Source organism: Oryx dammah, unplaced genomic scaffold (assembly GCF_014754425.2).
Source record: "Oryx dammah isolate SB20612 unplaced genomic scaffold, SCBI_Odam_1.1 HiC_scaffold_8, whole genome shotgun sequence".
Lineage (NCBI taxonomy): Eukaryota > Metazoa > Chordata > Mammalia > Artiodactyla > Bovidae > Oryx > Oryx dammah.
In genome coordinates this window covers 7,811,202-7,828,107 of record NW_024070192.1, presented here as the reverse complement: position 1 = coordinate 7,828,107, position 16,906 = coordinate 7,811,202, and the positions used below count along the sequence as shown (strand labels likewise).

Sequence of the window (16,906 nt, the reverse complement as noted above, 5' to 3'; positions counted from 1 at the left end):
GTATAAGTTGAAGGTATACAGCATAACGGTTTGACTTAAATATATCATGATATGATGACCAGATTAAGTTTAGTGAATATCCATAGTCTCATAGATAGAAAATAAAACAAGAAAATCCTTTTCCTTGTGGTGAGAACCCTTAGGATTCACTCTCAACTCTCATAGATAACATACAGCACGCTAACCACATTTGCCATGGTGAACGTTATGTCCGTAGTGCTTACTTATCTTATAACTGACAGTTTGTACCTTTGACCACCTTCCTCCAGTTCCCCCTCCGGATTGCCCCTGGTAACCACAAATCTGATCTGTTTTTCTGAGTTTGTTCTTGAAGTGTATTTGACCTACAGCGCTGTTAGTTCCTGGTGCACAACATCCTGCTTCAGTATTTTTGTACATTTCAGAATGGTCTCCGCTATTCTCTGCTTGTTCTGACATGTATGTATATATATTTTCCTCCACACACACACACCCCTTTTTTTTAAAAAATACTATGGCTTTCTGGACAGCTGTCTGCACTTGCCAGGTCATACTCCAGGCCGGCCTGGGTGGGGTTCACCCTCTCTGTTAGCTTTGCGACGTTGAGTGATGGACTTAAGAGTGTCCCGTCCCTGGCCTGTCCTTCCCCACTTTCTCCTCTCTGCACGGGCAGTGTGCCATGTTGAGTTGGGTACCACATAGGGAGAGACCACTGTGCTGTTGGGGGCAGCAGGACCAGCATTTATTTTCTCTTGGCACCTGCCCCCAAGCCCTACTGTCTAGGGTCTTCTCAGTAGCCAGAGGTGCCACTGGTGTGAGTGGGAGCTGTTGGCGGTCCTTTCAGAAGACCCTTGGTGGAGCCCAGGATGGGCGGGGTGCGGAGGAGGGGAGGGGAATGACAGTTGTGGTCTGGTTTGTTTGTTTGTTTTCAAGTTTAAACGAAAAAGCATTCCCAGAAACTTCCTAGTGCCTTTTGTGTCCACTCTTGGCATTTTGCTCACGAGGCTTGAAGGTTCAGGCTGGGGCCACCCCAGAAATCCTTCCAGAAGCCAAGGCTAAATAAACTCTTGCGAGGACCCTCCACAGCCCCAGAGCAGACTGTGCCATGGGCAGTGGGCTGTTTGCTGTCTCCAGGGCAGGCGTGATCCTAGCGCTCAGGCTCTCTTCCCTGGGGCTCCAGTGAGACATTGCCCAGGTGGCACAGCGCACAGAAGCGCTGTGTCCTTGGCAGTAGTTCCCAAGGTCGGCGTGTGTTTCCTCCATAGAGGGGCTTCCAGCTTCCCCGCCTCCCATGGACGCTGACCCCTTAGGTCCCCCTCTTCTGTGCTGGTGACCCTGGACCATAAGGGCGTGATCAGTGCAGGTGGGTCTTCGGCTGAGGCCCGGGGACGGTCGATATTGGCTGCATCCCAGGTTTTAGGGTGTCGAGGTCCATGGCAGCAGGGAAGGGACTGGAGGGGTGATTAGATTTGGTTTGACTCCTTAATTTTGTAATCGAGGCACTAAGACCCCGAGGGGCTAAGTGGTTGAGATTAAGGTTGATGGAAGCTACAAATGGACACCAACACTAAGCCTCGGGAGAGAGAAGTCCACGGGGGGCACCCGTCTAATTCTGAGTAGAAGTCGAGGGGGTCAGTGGTGTTGACTTTAGTTTTCTGGTGATTTTAGTTGTAGTGGAGACAGTTTCTGGTTTTTGACTTGGAAAATAAAATCTATAGTACAGAGGATTTAGGGGATTTACACCATGACTCAAGAGACATATTCCAAGAAAACTTTCTACTCAAGACCATACAACCAGGCAGCTTAACCTGGGCTTAGGAAAAAAAAAAGAAAAGAAAAACAACAGCCACCAGCTTTCAGTTCAGTTCAGTTCATTCACTCAGTCATGTCCAACTCTTTGTGACCCCATGAATCGCAGCACGCCAGGCCTCCCTGTCCACCACCAACTCCCAGAGTTCACTCAGATTCATGTCCATCAAGTCGGTGATGCCATCCAGCCATCTCATCCTCAGTCGTCCCCTTCTCCTCCTGCCCCCAATCCCTCCCAGCATCAAAGTCTTTTCCAATGAGTCAACTCTTCGCATGAGGTGGCCAAAGTACTTTATTGAGATATAACTCATATGCCCAGGTGGCGCTAGTGGTAAAGAACCCGCCTGCCAGTGCAGGAGACATAAGAGATGTGGGCTCCATCCCTGTGTCGGGAAGATCCCCTGGAGAAGGGCATGGCAACCCACTCCAGTATTCTTGCCTGGAGAATCCCACGGACAGAGGAGCCTGGCAGGCTGCAGTCCACGGGATCGCAGTCAGATATGAAGCAAGCGACTTAGCTCACAGACCATAAAATTCACTCTTTAAGGGAAGACAGTTCAAATGGTTGTTAGTATATTCAGAGGTTTGTACACCCACCATTACAGTCTAAATTTAGAACACTTTCATTACCCCCCAAGAAAGAAACCCTATACCCATCAGCAGTTACACCACATCCCCCTCTCCTCTCAAGCCCCTGGGAATAACCAACCCCTGGGAATAACCACTTTCTGTCATTGTGGGTTTGCTTGTTCTGGACATTTCATATAGTTGGAAACATAAAGAGTCGGCCTTGTGTGTCTATGTGGCCTTGTGTGTCTGACTTCTTTCCCTTAGCCTGTTTCCGAGTTTCCTTCACGTCGTAGCACATAACAGTGCCTGCGTGCTCAGGCATGTCTTTACAACCCCATGGACTGCAGCCCACCGGGCTTCTCTGTCCGTGGGATTCTCAAGGCAGGAACACTAAGAGTGGGTTGCCATTTCCTTGTCCCGGGGGTCTTCCTGACGTAGGGATCAGACCCACATCTCCTGCATTGGCAGGCGGATTCTTTACCACTGAGCCATCTGGTAACGGCACAGAACAGTGCTTCATTCCTATTTACAGCCAGGTAGTCATCCACTGTGGGCTTCCCTGCTCGCTTGTCGTTATCAGTCTTTGGATGATAGCCTTCCTAGTGGGTATGCAGTGGTATCACATTATGACGCCTTGTGCATTATGACTGATGATGCTGTGTCTTTTCATCTCCTTGATCGCCATATATGTATTTTCTTGGGAGACTTGTCTATTGAGATACATCCTTTGCCCATTTTTTAGATCGGGTGATGTGTTGACTTGCCTCTGAGACCCTGCATTTGGGTCTTGTCTATCCTTTAGACCCTGGCAGGTGGGCCTCCTCCTGTGGTAGGTGCCCTGTCTGTGTCCCTGGGGTCTGTCTGTGCGAGGTGTCTTGCTTTACACTGGGATCTAACTTCCTTTCCTGTTTAAATAGCGTTAGGGGATTTGGGACCCGTGTTAAACTGAAAGATCTTTAGGTTCTTCATCTTTCTAAGAGCAGAGTTCTGATTGCTGTGCCTCTGGTGCTGCACAGTCACTCTAGAATGAGGGTGAGGTTGTTGAATGGGGCTTCTTGGACAGCGGGGCAACCTTGCACATATGTTCCAGTCACTTGAAATATGCATAGTATGCCATTTACAGTTGAAGGTTTTCAAAGGCATAGACGGTACCATCTTTTCTTCCCCCTTGACTCTCTCATAGTACAGATTGTAATATTTCTTATGTGGTAGGTGATGAAATGGGGTTCTCCGGATAAAGAATTCATCTGCCAATTCAGGAGACGCAGGTTTGATCCCTGCATTGGGAAGACCTCCTGGAGAAGAAAATGGCAGCCCACTCCAGTATTCTTGCCTGGAGAATTCCATGGACAGAGGAGCCCGGTGGGCTACAGTCCACGAGGTCCAAAAGAGCTGAGTTTATTCACACAGCTGAGTGAATAAACAATAGCAACAGTGATGGTGGAATGCATGTTGGTTGACGTTAATGTGCTTTGGTCACCGTCGTTTCTGGAGCCGTTTGGCAGGTGGCCGTGCTGAGGCGGTGCAAGGATGCCTGTGTGTGACACGGGCCTTTGTCTGCAGAGGCCCTGGGCTTTCCGGTTGTGTCTTGGCTGCCGCCGCTTCACAGATCCTCCCTCCTCGAGCAGCATGGCCGGCTGCCGAGGGGCACATGTGCTGCTATTTATGCCCTGCGACTTTCTCAGTGGTTGTTTTGAGGTTAGCATGTAAGAATCTGATCTCATTTTGTGAGTGTGTGAAGTGTTGATTCCCCGCGCCTGTTGGCTGACAGTGACTGCAAGTCCCTCCCTCCCAGAGCCCAGCTTTGTCCTGGATCAGTTCTGATTGGAAATCACAGCCATCTATGGAGTTTAAAGTTTCTTTGACATTTGAAACAAAAGCCGTTTGTAGGAGCAGACAGGTGGCCCTTTCAGAGCATCGAGGGAGTTTCAAGCGGAGTTGTGCTTTCTCTTCCTGTCCCCCCATGTCGAATCTTGGAGCTGCCATTACTGGAAGAGCCTGTCAGAGATGCCCTGGTGTCCAGTAGCTGGTGTGCACGTACTTGTAGGGGAGTGTCGAAACCGGAAATTTCTAATTAGAGTTTGTGATTTCTCGTTTTTGTTGGCACGTTACCATCTCTCCATCCTCACACACGTCCCATTGTTGCTGTTGTCGCTAAGCCATGGCCGACTCTCTGTGACGAACTGCAGCACGCCAGGTTTCCCTGTCCTTCAGTCTCTCCCAGAGTTTGCTCAAGCTCATGTCCCTTGAGTCGGTAATGCTATCTAACCATCTCATCCTCTGTCACCCTCTTCTCCTCCTGCCCTCAATCTTTTCTAGCATCAGGGTCTTTTCCAGTGAGTCAGTTCTTCACATCAGGTGGCCAAAGTATTGGAGCTTCAACTTCAGCATCAGTCCTTCCAACGAATATTCAGGGTTCATTTCTTTAGGACTATAAAAGTGAAAGTGTTAGTTGCTCAGTTGCGTCCGACTCTTTTAGACCCCATGGACCGTAGCTTGCCAGACTCCTCTGTCCATGAAATTCTCAAGGCAATAATACTGGAGTGAGTAGCCATTCCCTTCTCCAGGAGATCTTCTCAGCCCAGGGATCAACCCTGGGTCTCCCCCATTGCAAGCAGATTCTTTACTGTCTGAACCACCAGGGAACCCTTTAGGGCTGTGGTTATGTGTAAATACTTTGCAGAATTCAGGTTAAGGAGCTCTGGTTGACGTGGCATGCTTGGGTTAACATGGGTGATTGAACACATTCATTTATTTCCACTTCCTCCAGAAACACTTCTAAAATGACAGTAAAAGAATTTTTTAAATGTCTAAACCCAATGAGGGCCAAGAATAGGAGAGAAGACAATAGACAGGAGGCTTCAAGCTGTGGAAGATTGTTGGTGGAAGGCAGCAGAGCAGGAGCTGAAATGTTGGTGCTGCAACGACCTGCCCAGGGGAGCAGTATGGAAGCCTGGGGTCCCTCAGTGCCGGGACTGTGTCTGGGCCTGAAGACGGGGCGATTCGCTGACAGTCTCCGTGGGAAGAAATGAAGCTCCCCAAGTTACCTGTCTGCTTGTACCAACTAGAGAATAATTATCTCCTCTGCCCACAAGAACACAGGCTGATGCTCTGGAGAAATCCTCAAACCAGACACTCTGGATGAGGCACCTCAGGCGGAGCAAAGTGGGCAGCCAAACCCTGAAAGAGGATTCAGGGAAGTCTGTCCAGTTGAGGGGAAATCCCAGAGCCTGAGTCCAGGCAGGGCCCGGGGTTGGAGGACGCCCCTCTGGAAGAAGAAGCGGCGTCAGAGACAGACCTGTGGTTGCTAGCGCTTGGCAGGCCCGCAAAGCAGGAGCTGGATGTGTCAGCTACATGATCAGTACGACTCCAGAGGCTTGCTTGTGTGCACAAAGCTTCCATCATCTTTTTATTGCCTCAGCTTTCCAATTTTTTTATTTTGAAATAAATGTAAATTCCTAAGAAGTTGCAATAAATGGTCCAGAGAGGTCCCCTGCACCTTCCATCCAGTTTGCCCCAGTGGTTACATCGTACGTAACTACGGACAAAGCCAGAAAATTGACATGTCCCGGATGCTTGTGTATGTAGCTTCACGTAACCACCACAGCAGTCAGAGTATCATCACAAAGAATTCCCTGATGACTCATTTAAAGATAGGGATGGACAGCAAGGATCACTGCCTATTTTCAAAAGGTTCCCAGCACGAAGGGTAGAGGCCAGAATAAGCAAAGACAAAGATACATCAGAGGAAACAGCTGATAACTGCAAACAGAAAAGCCCTCAAAACACATAGTGAATAGCCTCAGAGAAATAAGAGTCAGTATTTTGTCAGTGAAATAAAACAGGATGCTATAAAAGTCAGAAGAGGAAATAATTTTTAGAAATTAAAAACACAACATTAGAAGGGAAAAAAGTGTTGACAAAGACTCCCAGGAAATAGACTATCTGACATCTAGGCAATCTGTAAAGAGAGGGAAAACAGGGCAGAAGTGTATCAAAGGAGAAATGTTTCCAGAATTGATGGTCACAAGGTTCCAGGGTGGTGAGTGGGGAAAGTCCTAACTGGCACATTCGTATAATTCCAGAACACTGGGGATGAAGCTTCCAAAGCGACCAAACAATCACTAAACAAGTCTGGGAATGAAGATGCATCGGATTCTCAACTTCATGGGAAGCCGGAAGGCGATGGAGTAGATTTTCAGTCTGACGTGGTAGATTAAGCTACTGTACAATAGAACCGCTCTTAAGTGCAATCATTTAGAAGTGCTGTGTAAGATATAACAAAGATGTTAAATATAACAACATATGAGAAAGAAATGAGATAACAAGACACAGAATCAAAGAGGGAGCCTAAACCAGAGCAGGCTGGTAATGTCATGGCAGCTCTGGGGGGGGGGGGGGGGTGTTAGTCGCTCAGCCGTATCCGACTCTTTGAGACCCCATGGACCATAGCCTGCCAGGTTACTCTGTCCATGGAATTTTCCAGCCAAGAATACTGGAGTTGTGTTGCCATTTCCTCAGTCATTTCAGTTCAATTGCTCAGTAGTGTCTGACTGACTGACTCTTTGTGACCCCGTGGACTGCAGCACACCAGGCTTCCCTGTCCATCACCAGCTCCGAACTTGCTCAAACTCATGTCCATCAGATCGGTGACACCATCCAACCATCCCATCCTCTGTCGTCCCCTTCTCCTGCTTTCAGTCTTTCCCAGCATCAGGGTCTTTTCCAGTGACTCAGTTCTTCATATCAGGTGGCCCAAAATATTGGAGCTTCAGCATCAGGCCTTCCAGTGAATATTCAGGGTTGATTTCCTTTAGGATGGACTGGTTTGATTACCTTCCTGTCCAAGGGACTCTCAAGAGTCTTCTCCAGCAACACAGTTCAAAAGCATCAATATGTTCAGTGCTCAGATTTCTTTATGATCCAACTTTCACATCTGTACATGACTACTGGAAAAGCCATAGCTTTGACTGTAGGGGCCTTCATCAGCAATTCCTACTCCAGAGGACCTTCCTTACCCAGAAGTTAAACCCACATCTCCTGTGTCTCCTGCATTGCCGGCAGATTCTTTACCCACTGAGCCATCAGGAAAGCCCCGGAGATGTTTACTGGGCCCTGAAACAGGCCCAACAATAATGTAACTTTGGATTCTTTTAAAAATGTGTAGAATTGAAGTAGAAATCCCCATTAAAGGGCTGTTAACTGGTAAAAGGGGGAAAACAGACATGAGAAAATCTCCCCCATGGAGCCAGAGAAATGATGAGGAAGTTTATCTCTGTCCTGCACTCAGGTGCTGGGGGAAGTCTCCTGTGAGCGATCGAAACATCCGAGTCTGAGGTCTGTGTTATAATCCCTACATGTTTTAGGAATCCCCAAGCCAGCACCAGGCTGGTGATACTCCTGGAGCCACTTGCAGAAAGAAAAGCAAAAAGTTTGTAGAACGACCCTTGCACAGCTCAGGCCACCTGGAATCCTACAGTTTCTAAAAATTATGAGCTCATGCCAATAAATTATTAAACATATAGAAATCATAAGCAAGAGTCAGGTATCACAACAAACAGGAGGATTTCCAACATTTTACAACTTCAGACGATAGAAGAGATCTTAATGTAATGTTTAAAGTGATCAAAGGGCTTATAGAAAAGATTAGAAATCAAGAAACGATTAGGATACAGTACATTTTAAAGAGGCTTTTTTTTTTTAAGGACCATTTTTTTTTTTTAAGGACCACATACAATCTCTATGATAACTCTAGCCATTGCATATAAAACCCAACAGAGATGTTAACCAGGAAAATAGACACATCCCAGGAGAGAATTATGCATGAGCCATAAAAGAGATCTGAAGAAGTTAAGTGGACTTGGCACAGAGATCCAGAGAGGTGGTGCAGAGGGGAGGGCGCGAGGAGGACCCAGGCCGGCTTTGATGGAGTTCCCAGAGGGCTCGGCTACATCTTAAAAGCAGCTTGAGAGGAAAGCAGAGATCGCTCCCAAGGCTCAACAGTGAAGCTCAGCAAGTGTCTACATAGTAATAGGGAGGTCAGTCCACGGTGGAAGAAAATCTTCACGAGGACAGTAAGACCAGCATATCATTCTCTCGTGAGAACAGAATACAGGCATTTGTTCAGGAGAGAGGGGACGTGTGTATGCCTGTGGCCGACCCATGTTGGGGTATGGCAGAAACCAACACAATATTGTAAAGCAACTACCTATCCTTCAGTTAAAAATAAATTAATTTTTAAAATATATAAGTATTTTCATAGAAATAGAAACCCAAGTTTGTTCACTCACCGACCCTCACTGGACTTCAGGAAGAAGGAAACTAAACCCAGGACAGAGACAGCAGAAACTTGTGGTCAAGCTGAATCATGGTCACCGTGTAAAACTGGGGTCGTTACTGACTTGAGGAGAGTTAGAAACTAAAATGCTGACAAGCGGTCAGTGAAAAGGCGGGAGAGGGTCATGGGAGTGAACATGAAGATCTTTGAAGTGTTAGGGAAGAGTGGGAGGGCAGCTGGTTGCCTCTAGACGTTCTGAGTCCGTCGGACACGTTAAAATGTTCACAGTAGAAACAGGAGCCTTCAAGCCAATAGAGGGAGAATGTTCGGAATTATAAAAACTAGGTCATCTCACTGGGAAAAAAAGAGGAAAGAGTGCAGTAGACAGAAAGACAGGTAACGGAAGGGAATCCGCACAGATCACAGTGAATATAATCGGCGCAGCAGCGCCAGGTAACACCAGAGGCTCTCAGTTTGGACGAGCAGAGCCCTCGACGCTCTGTGGGAACATCACAACCAGCCAGTCGCCTGGCAAGCGTTTCTGCCCGGCCCACAAGGACTGGAGGCGCGTGCTCACACGGACCTTCCTCCGGAAGCTGGGGGGAGGTGTGCTGCACCCAGACCAGGGGGTGTCCTGGGATCCAGGCCACGAGATCCACCCAGGCAGGCATTGGAGAGGGGCTGGAATCTGCAGGAGGGAGAGGGACAAGACCAGAGCCGTCCAGTTAGACGGGGCCCCCCGGGGGTGGAGTGGAGGGCTGACCCCTGGGCCGGGCCGATGATCGCAGTCCACGTGTGACGGGACCCTGCCCTTGAGCAGCGGCTGTTCTAGTTGGAGGAGCAACGCGAATGTTCAGAGGTGGCAGCCAGCAGAGGGTCTCTCGCTGGCCATGCACGACGATTATGAGGCTGAAGCCTAGCCCTGCAGCCTGCCTGAGCTGGCACAAGGCTCGGCTGCCCTGTGGGACAGCCAGCCTCGTGGAGGAGGCCGGACCGGAGGCGCCGCCCTGGTTACCTCACAGGCCGCACTCTTGAGAGCCTCCCTGGGCAGCTCCCACCAGACCTGTCTTTGAAGTCTTAAAGAGAGGCCCTTCCCCAGCCCACGTCCCCTCCCCGGTCCCTCCTTCCAGCCTAGTTCCCGAAGGAGCTGCCACCCTCCACTGCCTGCTTCCTGAGGGGCCAGTGGCTCTCTGGGGGGGTGCTGCTGAGCACTGCCTCTGTCCCCAGCCCAGTTCCCACGGGTTCCCCCAAAGCCGTCTGCTTCCAGGGTGGGGCAGGTGATGCGGGAGAAGGCCTTCCTGATGGGGTGACGCCCAGGCAAAGGCTGGAGTCGGCTGTCTGGGCCCGTGTAAAAGCCGTGACTGTCACCGTGGTGGTGCCTCGTATGTGGCTGCTCACTGCACTCGTGCCCCCGCCTCCTCCTGGCTCCTCCCAGCCTGATGTTTCGTTAGCAGCAGGCACACGCAGCGTCTGGCATCCTCGTAGGTGTGCAGATTGTCGTGTGAATGTGTGGATGGATGGATGGCTGGTGCATGGTCTCTTGAGCAGCCTGTGACAGATGTCAAGGGAAGCCAGCCCAGGCTTCTGCAGGGCGGGCTCTGTCCCTGCCTGGCCGCTGGGGGAGGAGAGGCGGGTCTGGAGCCCAGGCCCGAGGGAAGCGGGGTTCACGCTGGGTGCCCCGTCGCACCTTTTCCTTGTGTGGTTCACTGCACAGCTCTGTGCTTCGCGTCCCGTTTCAGGGCAGTTGTTGGCAGGGTATAAGCAGGGGCGGGCAAGAGAACTGCCGTTTCCATTACTCGCCACATGCCACTCATGTCCTGGGGGCTTCCATTTCAGAACCACCACAGACCTGCCACCTGCCGTCACCCTCACGTGACTCAGCTGGGCCTTGGACTGATCGTGGCAGAGCGCTTGTCCCTTCTTCCCCCACTTAGATTGATGGGGGGTCCTGGATGCAGCGTGTGGGAGGTGGGGAGGCTTCTTCAGATGCCAGCCTGGGGTCGTCTTCTGGTTCTTCTTCACACTTCTGGTCCCGCAGCCTGTTTGCCAGTGCTGAGGGCCCAGGGATTAAGAGAAATAAGGCCAGCCCTGGTCGGAGGGATGGGCTTTCCTGGTGGCACAGGGGTGAAGAATCCTCCTGCCAACGCAGGAGATGTGGGTTCAATCCCTGGGTCAGCAAGATCCTCTGGAGATGGAGATGGCAACCTCCTCCAGTATTTGTGCCTGGGAAATCCCATGGAACAGAGGAGCCTGGCAGGGTACAGTCCATGGGAGGGCAGAGTTGAACACGCCTGAGCAACTTAGCATGCATGCAGGTTGGAGAGATAGCAAGGCTGAGACGTTTCTCATAAAAGGTATATACCGTGTACCCCCGGCAGGTCTCCAGCCCTTCTCAGGCGGGGTGCTGACGCTCCAGGGTGTCCACCAAAATGTGTTAATGCATTTTCATCGATGCTGATTGCTCCGGTCCCTCAGAGAACAGAAAATAGTCACCTTCTGTGCCCTGAGGGCTCAGGTGACGATGACTCTGGCCTTTCTGTCTTTGGAGGAGTTGGGAGCTTGCAGGACCGAGTTGGGTCTCTGGTACCTATAAGTGTTTGCTCCTCAGTGGGTGGTGGCGAGCCCTTTCCTTGTTCCCAGCCACGCCAGTTACCACATGCTCAGCCCAGAAGCCAGCTTGCTCAGTAAGCATTTGTGCTTCGTTCTGTTAGAAATCTTTGCCCAGAGGGCAGGCTACCCGATCCTCCCCTGGTCTAATTCTGGTGACATGGAGTGGCTGAGAAAGGAAGACGTGACTGTCGAGGTGGGCGCTGGTGAGCGGTGAGGCCAGTCAGCTGCTCCCCGGAGGGGGCAGCCTGTCTGTGGGGCTCCGGGTGGCTATGCCGTGGACTGAGGGCATCAGGCCAGTTCAGAAGGCCGTCAGCACTTTGGGAGCAGCTGGCTGTGGGACCATTGCTCAGGGATGTGAGGCCCTGCCTCGCTTTCCATCCCAGGGCAGGGCAGTGCTCACCTTGCTTCCTCCTCGCCTGTCTGTGCCTTGGCCAAAGCTCTTGCTTCCTGGGCAGGAGGTGGGGAGAGAACATGTTTGCAGCCCCCCACCCAGTTTGTGTTAGAAACATGGAGTTTGGGAATTGAGGAAAGCAGAGTATCACAGTTATTCCGGGGTGAGTCCTGGAAGCTCCTGCCCCCCTGATGTGGATCCCCCTTACCTGCCCGCTGGGCGGCTCAGGGAGTGGGTAGGATGGGGGCACAGAGCCCTCACGGATGGTGAAGACAAAACTGCCCAGGAGGTCAGCCCTCCGCCACCGCCCAGCCCACCTCAGTGAGAACCTGGCCCTGCAGGAAAGACTCAGCCTTGGACCAGGGCTCTGGTGTGTATTTTTACTGCCTTTTCCTCCCATATCTGCATTTTAAAAAATAGCAATGCTGAGTGAATCCCTGTCAGTCTGAGTCTGCTGTGGAAGGTAGGATGCATTTCACAGAGAGTATGGCTGTTGATCAGCAGCAATTCTCAGCGTTTGGGAGCATGGACTGCAGGAGCTGTGGGCTCTCCTGGGGAGAGGCGTCCCTAGCCTGCCACTGTGGAACAGGCCCAGCTCTGCCAGCCAGCGATGACGTCATCTTGAAGGTGATGTCACTTTTCTGCGGGTTTGAAAGGAGAGAGGTGAAGAGGAGGGAGCCAGGAGTGTCTGGGAGCTGAGGTCCCAGTGCTCGTCCCTGAGGACTGGAGCAGGCAGAGACTGGGCTTCCTGCCAGGGTGGTTCTTTCTCGGACTTGGGGTTCTTACCTGCAAGGAGAGCCGCGTTCAGTGCACCAGCTCCTGCCCGTCTGGTCACCCAGCTCTAAAATCCCCGCAGTTTTTATGGCTGTAGTGTGGGGCCCGGAGCTGCCTTCCTGCCTGGAGGTCTCCAGCATGGGTAAACCAAGTCCCCTGGGTGTCCAGGGACGTGTGCTGGCAAGTTCCGCTCTTTGCCACCTAAGCAGCAGCCCGCCTGGGTCAGGTCCCAGGGCTCTTGGCCCCCAGGGTCTGGGGCTTTGTTCTTGGCATCTGTCTGGAAGCTGACAGAGGCCAGGGTCTGGACCACCTGAACAGAGGTCAGAGTTGGGGCCACATCCTTCAGAGAACCTGGTCCCTGTGTGTGCTCAAGGGCTGACTCACTGGAGTGTGTCAGGGATACTGGGGCAGGGGCCGGGGTGGGGGTGCGGGTGTGAGCCCAGCCTCACTTTGCTTTGCTAGTTATTGTAATCCACGTCACTTTTGCATCTTGATCCCCAGGTTTTTTATCTCTAAATTAAAAAAATAATAATAATAACAGGGACCTCCCTGATGGTCCAGGGGTTAACTACAGGGGACAAGGGTTCGATCTCTGGTCAGGGAACTAAGATCCTGCTCAGGCCATGGTGTGCGGCCAAAAAAAAAATTTTTTTTTTTTAAACAAATGTCCCTGAGTAGTCAGGGCCCTCTTTTGTTTTAGAAGAAAGTAAAGCTATTTTAACCAGGCTGGTAATCGGACTCGCCCAGGGAACATTAAGAAATAGATTGCTGGTTTCACCTAGAGATTGATTCAGTAGGTTTGGGATTTTATATATATATCAGGAATCTGTATTTTTGAAAGCGCTCTGCGGATTCTGATAGTTGCCTTAAAACTTAGTCCTCCTCCCAAGGGACCTGCTGAGGTGGCGTCCATTTTTCTTCATAATCTTCTGCTATTTCAGCACTGCTGGGTTAAATATATCTAGACTTTTCCACTCTGTTTTTATGGGGCCATTGGTTCATTTCTACCAGTTGCCCTTCAAAGATCAAACACAGTGGTGGGTGTTCAGCCAAACCACTGCCTTGCTGTTGCTGATTTTAGGGCTTGGTGTCTGCAGGTGGGTGTCCAGTGGTTGAGATGAATTTTGAATCCCTCACTCTCAGGATCATGTTCTCCTTCAGTCCTGTGATAATGTGAATTCTAGCTGAGACGTCCATCCTGTGTGAGACCTAGAGGAGCTCAGAGGAAAGAAGTTTCGTGCTTCATCAGACAGAAAAGAAAATCAGGCCGGGGCCTCGTGTGCTGGCGTCTGCCCACTGGTCACCCCTTCTCCTCCGACAGCACAGGGGCTCCGTGCGGCTCCAAGGCTGTCCTGGTCCTGGCGGGGGCTGGGGGCGAGGCTCACTCGATGAGTGCCAGCTCTGGGACCACCCCCTGCACGCCATCTCCAGGCCCTTGATGCTGAGGGCCCTGAGGACTCCTTCCCCCCCACCCCCAACCTCGCTCCCGGGGGCCTGAGGGCACCCGTGCTGACCCCTGGCCTGGTGCCGTCTTCTCCTCACCGGGTCCCTGGATCACACCACTCCCAGGGTAGGCAGCTCAGTGCCGCTGTGCCACCAGCTGAGCTCTCCGTCCCCTGCGCGCTCTGATTCACTCTCGGCTGAGTCTCCTTGATCCACCTCACTCTGAGTCATGGAGGTGGGTGTGTCTACTCTTACTGAAAGGGGAGGAGAATTGTGACCATATAAACAAGAAGGTGCCACCCAAATGTGGGCCTCCCTGGTGGCTCAGACAGTAAAGCGTCTGCCTGCAATGTAGGGGACCCGGGTTCGATTCCTGGGTCAGGAAGATCCCCTGGAGGAGGAAATGGCAATCCACTCCAGCACTCTTGCCTGGAAAATCCCATGGACGGAGGAGCCTGATAGGCTACAGTCCGTGGGGTCGCAGAGTCTGACACGACTGAGCCACTTCACTTCACTTCAGACGAGAAGGTGGTGACTGGCAGACTCTGTGATTTCCTGAGATTTTCTTTGAAGAGCTCCCTGATACTGAGATCCTTTCAGTTTATACAAGACTTTTTAGAAATGCCCTCTAAATCAAAATGCACCTGTATGTTAATTTTTGCCTCTGATTCTGTCTTTGTAGATGTTAATTTCGTGTATTTGTTTCCTCCAGCCGAGGTCTGAGTTCCTAGGGAGAAACCTTCAGGGGCGCGATCCAGGCTCTGCCCTGGCACTCCCGTCACGGGGCCTTCTCAGGCTGGGGGGCTTTGGGAGTGCACATTCTCGATGGACTCTCCACCTGACCCCTCAGCAAGGGCAGGCGCTGGGCAGGTAGACCTCAGGGCTCCCAGAGGCGCTGAGGGGACGAGCTCTGTAGCCGGAAGGGGCTGCCCGTCCCGGGGGACCCCCAGGGAGGTGATGGGACTTACTCAGTCCCGCAGCCGGGGTGTGGCAGTACTGAGGCCTCCACGGCCCTGGCTCTCAGCGTGGCCAGCCCCAGTCTCGCCTCCTTGTGCGGATGGGGCTGGAGGGACACTTCCTCCCCACCCCAGGGAGTCTGCTCTTTTGAGGTCAGTCAGGGTTTTAGGACTTAAAAATCAAACCAAGAGGTTAACAGCAGCCCCCAGGAGCCATTCAGTCTCTGCCAGGGTCATCAGGCCACTTGGTGCCTGAGCGACACCCAGTGCCCTAGGGTGGGTATCCCTTCCACGCCTTGAAATAGTGACGGCAGGTGTCTGAGGCACACGCAGAGAGAGGTTGGTGTGCGTCCCGGGAGGCTGTGCTTCCTCCACGCAGGGTCCTGATGCTTGAGGGTGGGCTCGGCCGCCCTGCTGGACTCAGACACAGGCCCCTTTAGCTGTTTCTCCTCCTCTCTCGCTGCCAGTCAGAAGATCCAGGATTTGTGGCTACATATCAAAATTGCTTTAGGAGCCTTTTCAGAATGCCTGCTTTCAGAATACCATCCAGGGGACCGACTGGGCAGGGAGCCTGGGCTGGGCCCCTCCTTCCACCCCGAGGCCCCTCTGTTGAGCCACTGTTGTGTGAGGACACGGTGACGTGCCCATGGGTCACCCGGAAACCTTGGTAGCCGGTGGACTCTAAGGTGGCCGGGCTGGCGGGGGCCTCTGAGCCTGCATTTCCAGTGAGATCCAGGAAGATGCCTCAGGGACCCCGAGGAGGGCCACGCCCACCATATGAGGAAGGAGATAGCAGATCAGGGCCCTGGAGTCCTGGCGCCCGTGGTCTGGGGCAGGCCCCTCACCTCTCTGAGCTTCCAGCGTGCTCTGCGGGGCGAGAGAGACCACAGCAGTACCTCCGACCTCTCCACGCAGGGCTTGTCCCGGCACAGTGTGAGCTCCGTGAAGGTCTGCCTGCGGGGTTCCCAGCCTGGGTCATTGTTCTGCGAGCTAAGCTGACATCAGACACGTGGGGGTAAGGGAGGGGTCTGGAGAGCAGCGCTGAGCCCTCTCTGGGCCTGCTCTCTGCCCACTCAGGGATGCCCAGCAGCCCAGCCATGAGGACAGGCCTGAAACCATGCTGTTGACTTCTCCTTTATCTCTTGAGGAGGGAGTTCTTCTCACTCTGAAGCTTCCTGTCTCGTACCCTCCTTCTGAATCCAGGAATCCTGGGCTCTTTCGACCTTTTTGGAGCCAGGCTGATCACGCTGGCGCCAAGACACTGAGTGCAGTGCTGAGTTCTTGAAGGTGGGCGCTGCCCTCCCCCTGAATGCTGTAGCATCTGCAGAGACCCAGCTCTGCTGCCCGGGCTTCCGCTGGTCCACTGCCAGGCACAGCTCCCCGGTCCTTCCCTCCTACTTAGCAGGTGGCTGGACTCGGTCCCCTTTCTCTGTCCCCTTGGGCACGCTGAGCCTTGGGCCGTCTCCGCAAGCTGGCAGGCCGCAGCTGCAGTTTCCAGGCAGTGATGCAGTCATGCTGCATTGCCTGGTCCTAATTGCAGGCTTCTGGTCTGCGGCATGCCATCAGAGCAAGGGGCCCTGGGGACAGGGCCACCACCCTGGGAGGTGAGAGTGTAGATGCCTGGCCAGCACAGCTTTCATCTGAAAGGGTGTGTGTGTTGGGGGGGTAACCCTTGCCTACATCTTTGATGGACATTTCCTCTGCAGCCTGGCCGTTCCCACCTGCCCTTTGGCAACAGAAGTTTTTGTGTTATTTACTCATATAAGTATTTTCAGGTATTTTCATTTTGTTTCCCCCCAACTAAATGTAAGTTCTGTAAAGCCGGGACACATACCTTCGTATTTGTACTCTTATCTTGTTCTGAAATCTATAGAAAACACTAAAAAAGTATTGAATTGATCGACCTCAGTCTTCAAATTTAGCGGAGCTTCTGCTGAGTGGTTTCTGTAGCATGTGATTGACAGAATTTTCCAGCGAGGGGCACCAGCATTGGTCTGTTCTCCCACTGCCCAGCCGTTTCCAGCTCTTCTCCTGCAGGCACGTGAGGCCTTCTGGCCATTTGTGTTTGCTAGGATTGAAACCTTCAATCCTCAGGTG

The 16,906-nt window shown here is 52.2% G+C and overlaps 1 protein-coding gene across 3 annotated transcripts in view; it reads left to right on the top strand.

Annotated features, from left to right (window-relative positions):
- UBE2O (ubiquitin conjugating enzyme E2 O) overlaps positions 1-16,906 on the top strand; it is a 49,839-nt gene that overhangs the window by 13,739 nt on the left and 19,194 nt on the right. The gene's annotated exons all lie outside the window — the stretch shown is intronic.